Genomic DNA, 17,192 nt, shown 5'->3' with positions numbered 1-17,192 from the left:
GCCATGAAAATACATGAAGGAAACTTAAACGCATATTACCAAGTGAAAGAAGCCAATATGAAAAGACTACCTACTGTATGATTCCAACTATATGACATTCTAGAAAAGGCAAAACTGTAGAGACAGAAAAAAATATCAGGAGTTGTCGCGAGTCAGGATAGAGGCGGGTGGGGAGATGAAGAAGTAGAACACAGAGGATTTTTATGGCAGTGAAGCTTCCGATTGATACTGTGACGGTGTGTATGTGTCATCATACATTTGTCCAAAGCCAGGGAATGTATAACTCCAAGGACGGAGCCTGACGTAAACTGTGCACTTGATGTGATCATGATGGTCGACGGAGGCCCCTTGGTTGTCACCAATGGGCCATTCTGGTGGGGGATGCTGATGATGGTGGAGGCTGTGCCTGTGTGGAGGCAGGAGGATTATGTGAGCAGCCTCCGTGCCCACCTTTCAATATCGCTGTGAACCAAAAACTTCTCTGAAAATATAATGTCTTTAAGAAAAAAAACAAAGACAGAAGCTATTAAGGACCAGATTTCAATGCACTAAAATTTTAACACATTTTCAGAAAAAAAAATAGCGTAAGACAATACATATAACCGAGGACTAGCACCTAAATATATAAAGAAATCTTACAAATCAATATTCTAAAAAGACAAAGACCCAACAGAGTACTCAGCAGTGTATGCAAACAGACAGAAAAAGCAAGACAAAAGACTTAGAAATATAAATTGACCCTCAGACTCACTTATATTTAAAAAAGTACAAATTAAAACAATGTGATAAGCTTGTTTACCTATGCAACTTGAAAAACAAAATGAGGGAATATTAAACATTGTTGGGTGACTAAACTGATGCAACTTTTTTGGATGCCAAATGAATCGATGTTGAGCAAATTAAAAGTGGATTAAATGAATGTATTCTTTGACTCAGTGTTTACTTTGTTATGCATTTATTGCACAGATATACTCACAGAGTTGCACAAATATAGGTAGGTATACACATATATTCACACATACACATGCATACACGCATATACACATATGCAAACACACACACACTCATGTTCATTTGCAGCATCAATTAATATAGCTAATGACTGGAAGCAATTGTCCATCAATCAAGAATCCATTAAATAAATTATGATTTATGTATACAATAAAACACTATACAGATGTGAAAATGAACCATGTAGATATCTGTGTTCTCATGTGAAAAAATTACAAGATGTATTTTTCACCTTGTGAAAAACAAGGTGTAAAAAAATATGCATCATAAGATGCCATGTGTTTTAGCAAAACGAACATAAAACAGAATACATACCCCTGTGTAGCTACTTTATGCATGGAAAAAGAAAAGGACTTTGATGAGAGCTCTTAACTAGTGAGGCTGTTTTCAGAGAGATTACTCCTGTAACTGGGGAGAGGCTACAGTGGCTTTGTTTTCCCGTGGAAAACACGGGAAAGAGGACAAGGGGACAGAGAGTGAGAGAGAAACACGGAGTCACTTCAGAGGAGGATCATGGTCAGGGGCCATGATCACGGACATCCAGGACCGCAGGGGCAAAGCATCCCGGACTCCAAGGACGGAGGGGCCGTTGACCACATGGACCTGAGTCGACCTGACAGGAGGTGAGGTTGAGATTCAGCTGTGTCAGAGCTGCAGGTGAAAGAGGCCGGCAGCACAAAGGAAATTCAAATCTGCAGCTACGGTTCAGGAATAAGATGTATTTTTGTCTGCAAAAAGAAAAAAAGGAACCTTAGAACCCCAAGAACTGTCTCCAGAGGTCCCCCAGAGGAGGGGTGGAGCTTCCCGTGGGCCCCTCGAGAGGTGAATTGAAGTAGGGGCTGGAAAGGAACCCCCGGCAGGTCCGGCCTCAGTGTGGGTTGCAGACTTACGTGCAGGGGGCTCTACTTCTTTGTGGGGCGCTGTGAGCGTGTTCCAGCTTCCAGGGGAGGAGAGAGGACCAGCGGGCAGCAGGAGAGGAGGTGTGCTTGTGGTTCCTTCTTAACCTAACTTAACCTTGAGGGGAGTGAGCGCTAACGACACAGTTTGGGGTCATCCCAGCAGAGGTGAGTGAAACCAACAGGGGAGCAAGGGAGCTCATGAGAAAGCAGAGGGGGTCCCAGGGCCAGGCACCTCACCTACATCAGCACCTACAGTCTCCTAGTTTAAAAATAGAAATCACTGGTGATACCAGTGTACACAGAGGCCCTGAGTTCTCACCTCTGTGTAAGTCAGCATCCCGGCCAACTCACACAGTGGACGTTTCCGACGGCAACACTGCCTCAAGGGAAGGCCGGCTGATCAGATCAGAGGGTGCAGTTTGATGGAATGGATTGGAGCAAGAGTTCCCCGTATGGGCTGAAATCTCAGCTCATAAAATTACCCTCGTCAGATGAGAGGGCTAGGAGGGAACGTACAGATCTTGCACTGGGAGGCGGCACAGTGAGAGCTTAAAGCCAGACGATGGAACCAGCCTGCTCGGATTTGAATTCCGGCCCTACCAGGCACTAGCTTGCGACCCTGAGCAAGCTGCTTCACCTTCCCGTGGCTTCCTTTCCCCATCCGTAAAATGCGGACAATAGCATGACCTACCTCAGGGGGCCGCCTGCAGAATTAAACAAGTTAATGTCTGTAGAGTGCTTATAACCACAACCGGTCGGAAATAAGGGCTATAGAAATATTACTTAAATAAATGAAACATTCACTCCCCCCTTTACAGAGGAGAGAAAGGCAGGCTGAAGCGGGAGTGTGATTTCCCCAAGTTTGTTCGGATGCTCAGTGTTCTCCGGGTCATGGACCCTGGTCTCCAGATGCTCCGTCCACCACCCACGTGGCCGGGGAGCCGACAGGGCCGCACAGAGGGCCTGCAGATTCCGGAAGGGACCCCGTTGGCCCACCCCACACTGTCACAGCCTGACCTGGCACCGTGTCCCCTGCTGGAGGGGTCTGACCAGGCCACACAGAGGAAGCCACTGAGGTCTCTTGAGTTCCAGCACTTCCCACCATATCAAATACCATTTCACTTTCCATTTCCTCAAGGGAGGGAGGGAGGGAGGGAAAGAGAGAAAGACGATATCGCTCGTACTCCCCTGGTCACAGTTTTTCTGTGACCATAAAAAGGGATAAGATATTTTACATGGTAAAGAGGGCTACATAAATGTCACATAGGGAAAAAATGGGATCCGTAGTGCTGCCTTCCAGGGAGCACTTATGAATCCTATTAATTAAAAAGACTCGCGTGACTTTGCCCCATTTGACTTCACTCTAGATAATTCATATACGCGGACCCAGAGAACCCGAGCTCTTCTGGGAAATAGGATAAAAACGCGTGGTCTCTGCCAGGAAGGTTTCAGTCTGTGGAGAGAGATGGCCATTTCCTGCTGAGGGCTTTTCCTCTAATGCTCGTAACTGGTGCTCATCCAGTTGGGCTTCGCTGTCCTCAGGGACTGCTCATCACGTTTACGATACAGAATTCGCTCCTTTAAGGAGAGGCTGAACATAATCTGTGCCTGAATCACTTTTGATTTCCCGCTACTTCAGGGCCCCTTCTCTACCTGCTGAGGGCGGTTCCCCCACGTGCCTGTCTGTCAGCACCAAAGCCTCGGATCCACTGAACTTACCGGTCCTTGCCCTCCACGGTAGAAGACACAATCCTCGGAGTTGTAGACTCATCTGCTGCCTGCTTGATGCAGCTCCCATGGCCTCCTTCCTACTCCTCATACACATCAAGCATCCTCCCATCACCTCAGGGCCTTGGCACGTGCAGTCGCATCTGTCTGGAGCCACATCACTCCTGATAACCACACGGCTGGCCTTCTCACTTCTTCCAGGGATTCAAGTATCTCTTTAGCGGAGCAATCTCCTCACACCACCCGAGTTAAAACGTCAATCCTCTCCCCAGCCTGGTTCTCCCTGTCTACTTCACATATTTTAATTTTGTCTGTGGCACGAACACCACCAGGGCACTAACATCGTATGTATTTATTTGTTTTTTATCTGTGTCTCTCCTCCAGAGAGGAGGGATAGTGTCTGTGTTTATCTAAGACCTGTGTGCTCACAACAGCTACCAGACACTTAGAAGATACTCTGTCAATGGGTAACAAGTCTCTAACTATGGAAGAGGAGGTTCTCTCCTAGAAAGTCAAGGAGAGCCGGGGACAGAACAGGGATCTACAGTCAGAAGGTGGAGTCCAGGCTCTACCCGTTATTACCTGGGGACATTCAGTGAAGTCGTATAACCTCTCCTCCTTCAGCTATAAAGTGATATAAAGCCTCACCCAATCCTACATAAGATGGACTGAGATGACTTATTGGAAATTGTTGTTTTTTTTTTAATTGGTCCTTCATCACAGTTTTGGGGGTTTTTTTGGGTGTAAATTTATTTATTTATTTATTTATTTTTGGCTGCGTTGGGTCTTTGTTGCGCAGGGGCTTTCACTAGTTAAGGTGAGCAGGGGCTACTCTTCACTGCAGTGCGTGGGCTTCTTTTTGCAGTGGCTTCTCTTGTTGCAGAGCATGGGCTCTAGGCACGCAGGCTCAGTAGTTGTGATGCACGGGCTTAGTTGCTCCGCAGCATGTGGGATCTTCCCAGATCAGGACTCGAACCCATGTCCCCTGCACTGGCAGGCGGATTCTTAACCACTGTGCCACCAGGGAAGTCCCTGAGATGACTTATAAAGGGACCATTTGTAACTAACAAAGAGCTATACAAATACGAAGCTATACAAATCTGGGTATATTTGTTTTTCAGTTTTCATCTTTGGTTTTGATTTAATTATATATTTAGATTGAACGGTCACTGGGACTGGCTTTGCTGTCACCTGAGGCCTTCAAGTACAGTGCTTAGGGGCCCTCACTGGTTCCAGGGTCAGGCAAACATAGCATGATTCCTGGCTCCACCGTTAACTAGCCCTGTGACCTCGGGCTGGTTAAATCACTTCAAAATAGATATAAGATTATAACAGGATTATGATTCATAGATTTAATGTGAACAATATGTGCAATAATGCATGTGGGACTCTTAGCAGATGTTTAGGGTTAATATTTTTATTGACTAAAGTGGTTTCTCTTTCTAAGGGAGATAATTCTCTGTTGGAAACATTTGGTTTTTAAATACAAATGGAAAGAGGCCTTCCTGAAAGTTTTTCATTTTTCAAACATGATCTCTTGTGTTGGGTGATGGGGTAAATGCTTAAGCTCATGTCACCTAGATAGCAAAAGTATAGCTCTTAACTCTTAATTTTTGTCTATTAATAAAATTAAATAATAAGCTGCCATTGTTATTGACTTTATATACATATATATATATATATATATATGTATATATATTTACCAGTGCCATGCTTAAATTCGTGGGCAAATCAGCTCTGTGTTTTGGCAGTCTCTCCTGTGGAAAAGAGTGTTTATGTTTATAATCTTCCAGAGCTGGAAAGGCTCAGGTTGCCAGCTCTGGAAATGACTCAGCAGTGAATACTAATAGGTGTGTTTCCCTTTGAGCCCACAGATTTGTGGAAGTCAGAATGTGCTCAGCAAGACAGAAGGAGGAGGAAGAGAATTAACCTTAACTTGGTGCCTTTTCTGGGCCAGGACCAGCAGCTCCTCTTCCTTGTAGCATCTCATTTCATTCTCACATCAGATCTTTGAGGGAAATGATGACGTCCTTGATGGAGAAATGAGAAAATAAAGTCACACTGAACTTAAGTAACTTGTCCACAGAGCTAATAAAAGCCAAAACCCAAATCCTGACAAGCGGGAGATTTGTTCCTCGGTTTGACAAATACTTATTTTGCATCTCTTATATATATGACAGGCACTGGGATTAAAGCAATAAGAAAAAGAAAGCCTCTGCCTTCATAGAGGGCATATTCTAGTGCAGAAGTACAGATAAACATGCACATACTATAGACAGAGATATAGCTGTAAGTGTGGATGTGGACATAGATAGAGATATGGTTATGAGTAGAGATATATAGTTATGGATATGGATATAAGTGTGATAGGTGTAGACAAATACACAGGCACGGACACAGACATGGAGACACACGGGTAGTCATGAGTTAGTGCTAAGCGGAAGAGGATGATGAAAGGTATTTCAGATCAAGTAATGTGGAAGGCCTTTTAGGAGAAATACCAAAAAGAGACTTAAAGGAAGACCCCTGAGTGTGATGAACAAGGTGACTTTTAAGGATCTCACTGGGTGCTGCACAAAGTGCAGGCTATAGGGGGCAGCAGAGTGTCAGCAGAAACACCAGGATCGAGGTTACCGCCGCAGTTCCTAGGAGGAAAGCAGAGGTTCCACTGAGCGGGAGTGACAGCTACATCCTCGTTAGTCACACTGTAAGTCACACGAGACTCCCCTAAGGGATTTAAAGGTAATTTTTACAGAAGACTAATTTCCCTAGACATTTGTGGGAACCAACACCCAATGTAACACATTACATACCAACACCAGGCTTTCCCAAGTTATTAAAACAGTAACAAAATGGTATAAAAACAACAAACCCTGTGTTACAATCCTGTTAAAAATTATAAGGGATTTAGGGTCATAGGTGAATTCCATTCATTATGCAATTATGAGACTATGGCCAATGGAGGTGGAGGGCCCTTGGTCCTCTTCCAGCCTGATGGTTTTGCTTTGCAAACAGAGAGAGTAACTTACGGTCACAGATCCACCCAGTTGGGAATGACACCTACGTCCGCTTCAGGCAGAAGTGCTTTCACTCATTACTTCACTTATATTTATGCACATAAAAGTGGAAGATGATGCATCTTTTCATTAAAAGAGTGGCCACCAACAGATTTGTGGTTACCAGAGGCAGGGGAGGGGGGAGGGGAATAGGATAAAAGTGGTAAAAAGGTACAAACTCCCAGCTGTAAGATACGTAAGTACTAGGGATGTGACGTACAACACGATAAATATAATTAACACTTCTGTACATTATAAATGAAAGTTGTCCAGAGAGCAAATCCTAGGAGTTCTTAACACAAGGAAAAATTTTTTCTATTTATTTAATTTTATATCTATAAGAGATGATGGATGGGACTTCCCTGGTGGCGCAGTAGTTAAGAATCCGCCTGCCAATGCACGGGTTCGAGCCCTGGTCCGGGAAGATCCCACATTCCGCGGAGCAACTAAGCCCGTGCGTCACAACTACTGAGCCTGCACTCTAGAGCCCGCGTGCCACAACTACTGAAGCCTGCACAACTAGAGCCCATGCTCCGCAACAAGAGTCCGTGCTCCGCAACAAGAGAAGCCACCGCAATGAAAATCCCGTGCACCACAAAGAAGAGTAGCCCCCGCTCGCCACAACTAGAGAAAAGCCCACGCACAGCAATGAAGACCCAATGCAGCCAAAACATAAATAATACATAAATTAATTTTAAAAAGAGAGATAATGGATGTTCACTAAACTGCCTGTGATAATCATTTCATGATGTATTAAGTCAAATCATTATGCTGTATACTTTAAACATACACAGCGCTGTGTGTCAATTATACCTCAATAAAAATGGAAGGGAAAAAAAAGAATGACCACAGTCTTTATACATGCATCTCCACATTCCCCAACACTAAGCCTAACACTCACTTTTAATGAAGCTCTCCTCGGGTAGAAATAGACCAGAACTGCTAGTCAGACTATTCAGGGGTAAGGGGAAAACTCCTTATTGAAAGTTCTGACTAGAGAAAGTGTTGAAAAATCATTTATGGCTTCAAAAAGCACTCATTGGTTAATGGCCTCGCTTTGGTTTTTTTTGTTTTTTTTTTTAAACTTCAGAATAGAAAATTTGGGTGTGTGTGTATGGTTGTTTTTTCAGTTAAAACTCGGAAAATAATCTTTCCTACCTCAAAGATGAGCAAAAAATGCATTACGTTTGTAAGAGCTTACAGACCGGGTTCAGCCAGAAGTGAAATATGAGAACTCCCTCAAATGCCTTATTATTCTAGAGAAATGGGACACACCCTCAATTATGGCAAAATAAGTACAGCCACTAATGTCATGCATGTTAATAAAAATTTTGGAGACTTCACAGGAAAGTTTATAGTGTGTTTTTTAAACCATGGCATTTTGGTGATTGGTCAGTAATTACCAGCTCTTGGACCATGCTGAATCCATTAGCCATACCCTACATAAGCACTGCTTTTTGCATCTAGAGTAATACAAGGAGGGGATTGGGATGGGGAGGTTTTAAGAGCAAGAAAACAAGGACACATAAAAGCCCCAGAATATTTCTTAATGCCAGATCTCAAATCATAAACATCAGAGGGAGGAAAATATATGCATACATAGACATGTACAAAAACATATATGTAGGTATGTGTCTATAATACTTATGACATCAGATATGCTGACCAAATCTATTGCATTATAAAGAGCACTAGAAAAAGAACTGGGCAACATTTCTATTTTTGCATCTGCTACTAGCAAATTCTCCAACCCTGGGCAGGGCAGGTCTCTCTCTGGGCCTCATTTTCCAGAACTATTAAAGAAAGAGATGGAGTTCTCTGATCACTAAGGTCTTCTTTTGAAAATGTTTCTGACCCCAGGGCTGTGTTTAGAATTCTTGAAACAAGAAATTAGCCACTTTTCAATACTTGCTACTTTGACCTAGACATGTTCCACGGTTTGTCCTTTGTTCTCCCATTAGAGCAGACATTTAAATAAAAATGAAAGGAAAAAAAAAATAGGAACCACCGTTGTTTTTCCAAGCACAGTGTGTGTGTAATGAGGGGAGTGATTATCTCGGCAGAAAGAACAGCTCCTCCCTCAATGTTTAAAATTAGCACTTCTCCTCCCTCTAGTGGAAATGCGATGTACTTACTCTAAACGAAATTGATTTGTTTTCATCAAACAAAACAGAGAAAAAGAGCTAGCATGACTGACTCCTAATATGGGATCAAACAAACACAATTTGCTACAGTGTTGTCCCACACAAATGTCTTAAATATTTTACTTGTTTCAGAAAATTCAGGATTAACAATGAAAGCCTACAAAGTAGATTTAGACCCACCCAGGGTCTGCAAATGAAATACATGGGTCCAAATTAGATATTTTGTATTTAATTTATGCCCCCAAGAATGCTAAAATCAGTCCACTTATGAAAATTACTGAGTCAAAGCAGTCACTGAATGGGACAAGTGAAGCAAACCCTAAGGCAGGAGAGCTAAAGACAGGGCTTTGGGGCAAGAAATGTCCATTTCAATCCAGTTTACCTGTAGGTACTTATTTTATGTATCTTCTGATTCCATCTCTCTGAAACCTTTCTTGACTCCCCAGGCAAAGTAAATTGTACCCTGACTTGTCCTAAACACCACCTCCAGCCACAGAAAGTATGGCGACAACGGTGTGCATGCATGTCCACCACCCCATCTGGACAGTGAGCCCCTTACAGGGAGCTTCTCACCCTCCTTGTGTTTCTCTTCCAGTTGGAGAAGAATCGAATTGAGTGACACAGCTGGAGAGACTGTGACTTCAAAGGCACTCACATTCAATTGTCTCAAAATCACTGTGCTGAAAGTTATTTTTTCTTTAAGATAAAATCAAATAACACTGTGCTGGCTCCATTCAGCCTGCTAGCCAATCCAACCAGAGCCCTGGTTGGTCCTCCTTCCCAAGTAAGAGTTGTAATAAGATCTACACACCCTAAAGAGTGAACAAGGTAAAGGACAATCACTAAGGAGGTCAGCTGGATGTCCACAACAGTAATTCAGAAGATGAGAGCTTCACTCAGTGAGATCTAAATCTACGCACCAATCATGTGTAGCTAATCTTCCACACCAATCATGAGCCACTGCCAAGCATCACCAGAATCTGAGGGGAGCATCCTACCTGGAAGGTGCAAATAAAACAAACAAAGCAACCTAAATGTCCATCAACAGATGAATGGATAAAGAAGATGTGGTCTGTATAGACAATGGAATATTACTCAGCCATAAGAAAGAATGAAATAATGTCATTTGCAGCAACATGGATGCTCCTAGGGATGACCATTACTAAGGAAAGTAAGTCAGAGAAAGATGAATACCGTATGATAGCACTTATATGTGGAATCTTTAAAAAATGATACAATGAACTTTTTTACAAAACAGAAATAGACTCAAAGACACTGAAGACAAATTTATGGTTACTGAAGGGGAAGGGGGGAGGGATAAATCAGGAGTGTGGGATTAACAGATACTCACTACTATATATAAAGTAGATAACCAACAAGGACCTACTGTATAGCACAGGGAACTATACTCAATATCTGTAATAACCTATAGTGGAAAAGAAACTGAAAAAGAATATATATACATACACACACATATACATATATATGACTGAATCACTTTGTTGTACACCTGAAACATTGTAAATCAACTAAACTTTAATTTTAAAAATTCCAGAAAAACAAATAAATAAAAACTCACCTAAGAGGAAATGGAGATTTTGCCTGAGGAACTTTAAACAAAGCCATCACTAAAGTCTCAGAATAGTAAGTAAAGACACTGCATCCAATAAAAAAGAAAAGATATTATTTTAAAAAGAATATTTAGGGCTTCCCTGGTGGCACAGTGGTTGAGAGTCCACCTGCTGATGCAGGGGACACGGGTTCATGCCCCAGTCAGGGAAGATCCCACGTGCCGCGAAGCGGCTAGGCCTGTGAGCCATGGCCGCTGAGCCTGCACATCTGGAGCCTGTGCTCCGCAGCGGGAGAGACCACAACAGTGAGAGGCCCGCGTACTGCAAAAAAAAAAAAAAAAAAAAAAAGAATATTTAGATAACAAGAGAAAGAAAGGAAGAAAGAAAAAATGGGAGAGAGTGGAAGCTTTTAGAACTTAGAAACTTGAGAGCAGAAATGAATGTCTTCGTAAAAGAAAAACAAGTTGAAAACACAAAGTTGAAAAAATATTATAAAATGTAGTAAAGGTATAAAAAGGAAATATGTGAGAGAAAAGACAAGAAAATTGGAAAACCAGTCCAATATGTCCAACATCTGAATAGCAGACAATACAGAAAGAGAGAAAAGAAAAAAAGTGAGGAGTGGAATTCATCAAAGAAACAAGACAAGAAAATTTCCAAGAATTCAAGGACTTGAGTTACCAGACTGAAAGGACCCATCAAGGGTCCAGCAAAAATGGATGAAAACAGACCCACATCAAAGTACACTGTTGTGAAATTCAGAACCCAGTGGGCAGATGGAAGATTCCATTTGCTTTCTAAGGGGAAAAAAATGAAGTGTGAGATGGTGAGGTGTATGTCCCCCAGTTTCCTGTCTCCAGGCTTTAACACAGAGCCACAGCTCAGTGAGGGGGACATGGAGATCATCCATCTCCGTTTTGAGGTCCTCTGAACTAACCTGGAACAAGGTCAGGTTAAACCAGACTGGGCAGAATGATTAAGCAAAGGAGGTCTTAACATCTACTGTCTTGACTGTTCTCTGTTCCCAGACATTTGAATACGCCCTCAGAGTATGTGGCCCCTGGGGGCGGGAGGTGGAGTGGGTCCAGTGCCCATGAAACTAGAGTTGGAGGGGGACTGTGGGTAGGCCTGCATGGAAGGATGACACCCCAGAGATCCCAGCACCAAGGAGACCCAAGCCGAGGCCAAGTTAGACAGAAACAACCACAAGAAACAAATTTCAATTGCCTACGTGGGCGGGGCAATCCATGTCCAGTTAGAGAGAGGATCATGTGACCATAGACCCAACCTCCCCTCAGCCCCAATGTTGCCTAAATGACACTTTTGGCCCCAGGCAGATGCCATTCTGGGGAGAGGCCAGCATGGCCTTTGAAGACTGAGAAATCTGAGATCCTGATCTTCTCTCTAAAAAAGAGCATGCATCACCTAAAGGGCCTGTTAAAGGATCAAATGATATTAAGGTTTAAACCTCATAGGACTAAATATTTTTGTGTCCACTGACCAGTTAGGCTGCTCATGAGAAAGACCAGATTATTTATAGGCAATATAAAGGGACAGTGTTTCTTCCTAGTTGTAGATTGCAGCTGTAGGCTGAATGAATTTCATGAAATTCCAATGCTTTTAAAGTGAGAGAAAAAATAAAACAAAACCTTCCTGGAGGAAGAAAAAAAAAAGGCCAACATCGATTTCTCCTCTCCCTGTTCTTACTAAGAAAATAAGTATATGAACAAAGCTGCCTTTACAGAAGCCTGAAGATTAAATGAGTCTGCTAGTGGATATATGTGCCCACGTGAGGCATAGTTTAGTGCCTGACCTCTGCGTTCAAAATTCAAAGAAAAAGAACAGCTTGAATGTGAAACAAACCAAAGACATAAAAGACCCTGTCTCTCAGCATACCTGAAGCCATACTTCTGCTCTACGTGGAGTTTCCATTCTGAATCAGCCAAACTTGTGTTGGTTAAAAGGGTTTTAGCTATATCCTCAGTTGTTGCTGAAATTTAAATCACTGGCTATGAGAGAAAAGTATTTTTGATAATTTACACCTTCTCAGGTGCATTCTGCTTAGCATTTCATTAAAAGGATTTACCCAAATGTATTTAATCAGTACATATTATACCTAAGCACACATTATGCATACATGCACACCTCGGAGATATTGCAGACTCAATAAAATGAGTATCACAATAAAGCCAGTCACATAAATTGTTCGGTTTCCCAGTACATATAAAAGTATGTTTACACTATACTGTAGTTTGTTAAGTGTGCAATAGAATTCTGTCTGGAAAAGCAGTATACAGACCTTAATTTTAAAGAGGTTTATTGCTAAAAATGCTAACCCTCATCTGAGCCTTCAGCGAGTCTAATTTTTTGCTGGTGGAAGGTTCTACCTCCATGTTGGTGGTGCTGAATGATCAGAGTGGTGTTTGCTGAAGGCTGGGGCGGCTGCAGAAATTTCTTAAAATGAGACAAGAATGAAGTTTGCTGCATGGATTGACTCTTCCTTTCATGAACCATTTCTCTGTAGCATGCAATTCTGTTCAATAGCATTATACCCACAATAGAACTTCTTTCAAGATTGGAGTCAATGCTCTCCAATGCTGCCACTGCTTTATCAGCTAAGCTCATGTAATATTCTAAATTCTTTGTTGTAGTTTCAACAGTCTTCACAGCATCTTCACCAGGAGTAGAGTCCATCTCAAAAAACCACTTTCTTTGCCCACCAATAGAAGTAGCTCTTCATCCATTCAAGTTTTACCATGAGACTGAAGCAATTCAGTCCCATCCTCAGGCCCAACTTCTAATCCTAGTTCTCTTGCTGTTTCCACCACATCCTAAGATGCTTCCTCCCCTGAAGTTCTAAACCCCTCAAAGACATCCATGCAGGTTGGAACCAACTTCTTCCAAACCCCTGTGAATGTGGGTGTTTTGGCCTCTTCCCGTTACTCATGAATGTTCTTAATGGCATTTAGAATGGTGAGTTCTTTCCAGAAGGTTTTCAGTTTACTTTGCCCAGATCCATCAGAGAAATCACTGTCTATGGCAGCTATAGCCTTATGAAATGTATTCCTTAAATAATAAGGCTTGTGCTTGCTTTGGCAGCACATATACTAAAATTGGAATCATACAGAGAAGATTAGCATGGCCCCTGCACAAGGATGACATGGAAATTCGTGAAGCGTTCCACATTTTTGATGTGGCACATATATACAATGGAATATTACTCAGCCATAAAAAGAAACAAAATTGAGTTATTTGTAGTCAGGTCGATGGACCTAGAGTCTGTCATACAGAGTGAAGTAAGTCAGAAAGAGAAAAACAAATATGCTAACACATATATATGGAATCTAAAAAAAAAAGGTCATGAAGAACCTAGGGGCAAGACGGGAATAAAGTGGCAGACCTACTAGAGAATGGACTTGAGGATACGGGGAGAGGGAAAGGTAAGCTGGGACAAAGTGAGAGAGTGGCATGGACATATACACACTACCAAACGTAAAATAGATAGCTAGTGGGAAGCAGCTGCATAGCACAGGGAGATCAGCTCGGTGCTTTGTGACCACCTAGATGGGTGGGATAGGGAGGGTGGGAGGGAGGGAGACACAAGAGGGAAGAGATATGGGGACATATGTGTATGTATAACTGATTCACTTTGTTATAAAGCAGAAACTAACACACCATTGTAAAGCAATTATACTCCAATAAAGATGTTAATAAATAAATAAATAATAAGACCTGAAAGTCTCCTTGATCCATGGGCTGCAGAATGGATGTTGTGTTAGCAGGCATGAGAGCAACATTCATCTCATTGTACAGCTCCATCAGAGCTCTTTGGATAACCAGATTTACTGTCAATGAACAGAAATTTTATTTTATTTTTTTGGCCAAGCCACGTGGCTTATGGGATCGTAGTTCCCCGACCAGGGACTGAACCTGGGCCCACAGCAGTGAAAGCACCGAGTCTTAACCACTGGACTGCCAGGGAATTCCCAGCAGTAATATTTTGAAAGATTTTTTTTTTTCCTGAGTAGTAGATCTCAACAGTAGGCTTAAAATATTCAGTAAACAGATGATCTGTTATCTAGGCTTTGTTGTTCCATTTACAGAGTACAGAGTAGATTTAGCATAATTTTTTAGGGCCCTGGGATGTTCAGAATGGTAAATAAACATTGGCTTCAACTTCAAGTCACCAACTGCATTAGCCCCTAAAAAGAGTCAGCCTGTCCTTTGGAGTTTTGAAGTCAGTCATTGACTTCTCCTCTCCAGCTATGAAAGTCCTAGATGACGTCTTCTTTCAATATAAGGCTGTTTCATCTACACTGAAGATCTGTTGTTTCATATAGCCACTGTCATTAATTATCTTAGTTAGATCTTCTGGATAACTTGCTGCAGCTTCTACATCAGCACTTGCTGCTTCACTTTGCACTTTGTTGTTATGGAGACATGGCTTCTTTCCTTAAACCTCATGAACCAACCTCTGCTAGCTTCAAAATGTTCTTCCGCAGCTTCTTCATCTCTCTCAGCCTTCATAGAATTGAAGAGCGTTAGGGCCTTGCTCTGGATTAGGCTTCGGTTCAAGAGAATGTTGTGGCTGGTTTGATCTTCCATCCAGACCACTCACACTGTCTCCATATCAGCAAGACAGCTGTTTTGCTTTCTTCTCCTTCTTGTGCTCACTGGAGTAGCACTTTTAAGTTCCTTCAAGAACTTTTCTTTTTTTGCATTCACAACTTGGCTGTTTGGTACAAGAGGCCTAGTTTTTGACCTATCTTGGCCTTTTGACATGGCTTCCTCACTAAGTTTAATCCTTTCTAAATTTTGATTTAAAGTGAGACATGCAACTCTTCCTTTCACTTGAACACTTAGAAGCCATTGCAAGGTTATTAATTGTCCTGATTTCAATAATTTTGTGTCTCAGGCAATAGGGAGGCCCAAGGAAAGGGAGAGAGATGAGGGAAAGGCGAGTGAGTGGAGTAATCACATCAGACACAACATTTACTGATTAAGTTCACTGTCTTATGTGGGTGTGGTTTGTGGCATCCCAAAACAATGACAACAATAACCTCAAAGATCACTGATTACAGATCACCAAAACAAATATAATAATGAAAAAGTATGACAGACTGTGAGAATTACCAAAACGTGACACAGAGACACAAAGTGAGCAAATTCTGTTGGAAAAATGGTGCTGATGCATTTGCTCAACACAGGGTTGCCTCCAACTTTCAGTTTTTAAATAATTGTACTGTGAAGCTCAGTAAGGCAAAGGGCAACAAAACAAGGTGTATCTGTCTGCACATTATGAAGTACATTATGCAGATATGATAAAAACATTTCTATGTGCATCACTGATCATTTCCTCGGTATATATTCCGAAAAGATACCAGGGTCAAAACATTTTTAAGATGCTTCACAACTGCTTCTAGAAAAGAGAGACCTTTCACAGAGAGAAGAGGCAGCCAAAAGGGGGATTCTACTGTAGAAAATGGAGCAAACAAAATGAGCAAAAATCTCAGACACCTGCCACTGAAAGGGGAAGCAAATGGAGAAGGTGGATATTGAGCTTTGTGCACAGAAGCTGTGTCCCCAGGTGGACACGCCCTCTAGGATGGAACTCCAGACACTTCCATACCGATTCCTTATGGACTTTTCCTAAGTGAAGGCCGTCCCCGTTCTCCATCTGCATAGTGTCACCCTCATCACTCGGTCCCCAAATGCCTCACCACCATCGCTGAATAACAAGCAGGTTAAAAGGAGAGAGGGACACCCTCCCCCTGACATTCCTGATGTCCCTTCTGCTCACAGGAAGAACCTGTAAGTGGTCACTTGGCCACTCCAGCTGTAAGGGAGCCTTGGAAATGTATTCATAATTCTTGGCAGCCACGTGTCGGGCTCATAGTTCTATTGCTGTGGAAAAGATGAAGAATAAACATTCGGGACACTAAAGGTCTATTACAGGAACGGAAACAAACCTGGTAATGAAACAAAGCCAAGCAAATGATGCCTTGTCGTCGGTTTCTGGGTAGGAGGCACTGCTTGTTCTCATACTCAGTAATCTTATACCTATTACAGTGTGTAGAGAGCGCAAGTGTATGAAGAATTATTTCTTATTGGATTAGGGAAGAAAATCCCTTTAATACCTGCAATGAGGAAGGAATTGCACTTTCTTGAAATGACGTTTAAAACAAAACAAAAATACCCTCCTCTTCCTCTGAAAGCACTTTGACCACAAATTCACACCTTTTCACTTCTTTAACCCCAAATCCCCTCATGTACAAAAGCCTCATTGGGGGACCCCCTTCAGAAAAACCAACACACACAGTAACAACAGCATAGGTTAGAAAATCACAGCAAGTTTATTCATTGGCAAGAGACATAAAGAAAGCATTAAATGTTTGTGTTTCTAGGCTGCCAGCATAAAGTTTTCAAAGTGTTTAAAGTGAATAACACCAATAGCATAATTAGATATCACATCTTAAAGAACCCAAACGCAATTTATCAGCTTTAAAAAATATTTTCAACTGAAATTACATCTTTACATAGGTACATATATTATGTATAAACTACCTATAGTTGTTTTGAAAAATACTATGATAGAGTTAATGTAAACTTTATTATAATTTGAGTCCATGTGATAAACCTGTTAATGCCATAAATTTAATTATTTGGGGGAAATGTCTTCTTTAGACATTCCCCTAAAATAATTCACAGATTCAATTTATCTTAGAACTGGAAGGAATTTTAAGTAATCACCTGGTTCAGTCAACTCCTTAAGACAAATGAAGA

This window comes from Hyperoodon ampullatus, assembly GCF_949752795.1.
Source record: "Hyperoodon ampullatus genome assembly, chromosome: 15".
Taxonomy (NCBI): Eukaryota; Metazoa; Chordata; class Mammalia; order Artiodactyla; family Ziphiidae; genus Hyperoodon; species Hyperoodon ampullatus.
Note: the sequence above shows the minus strand (reverse complement) of the source record.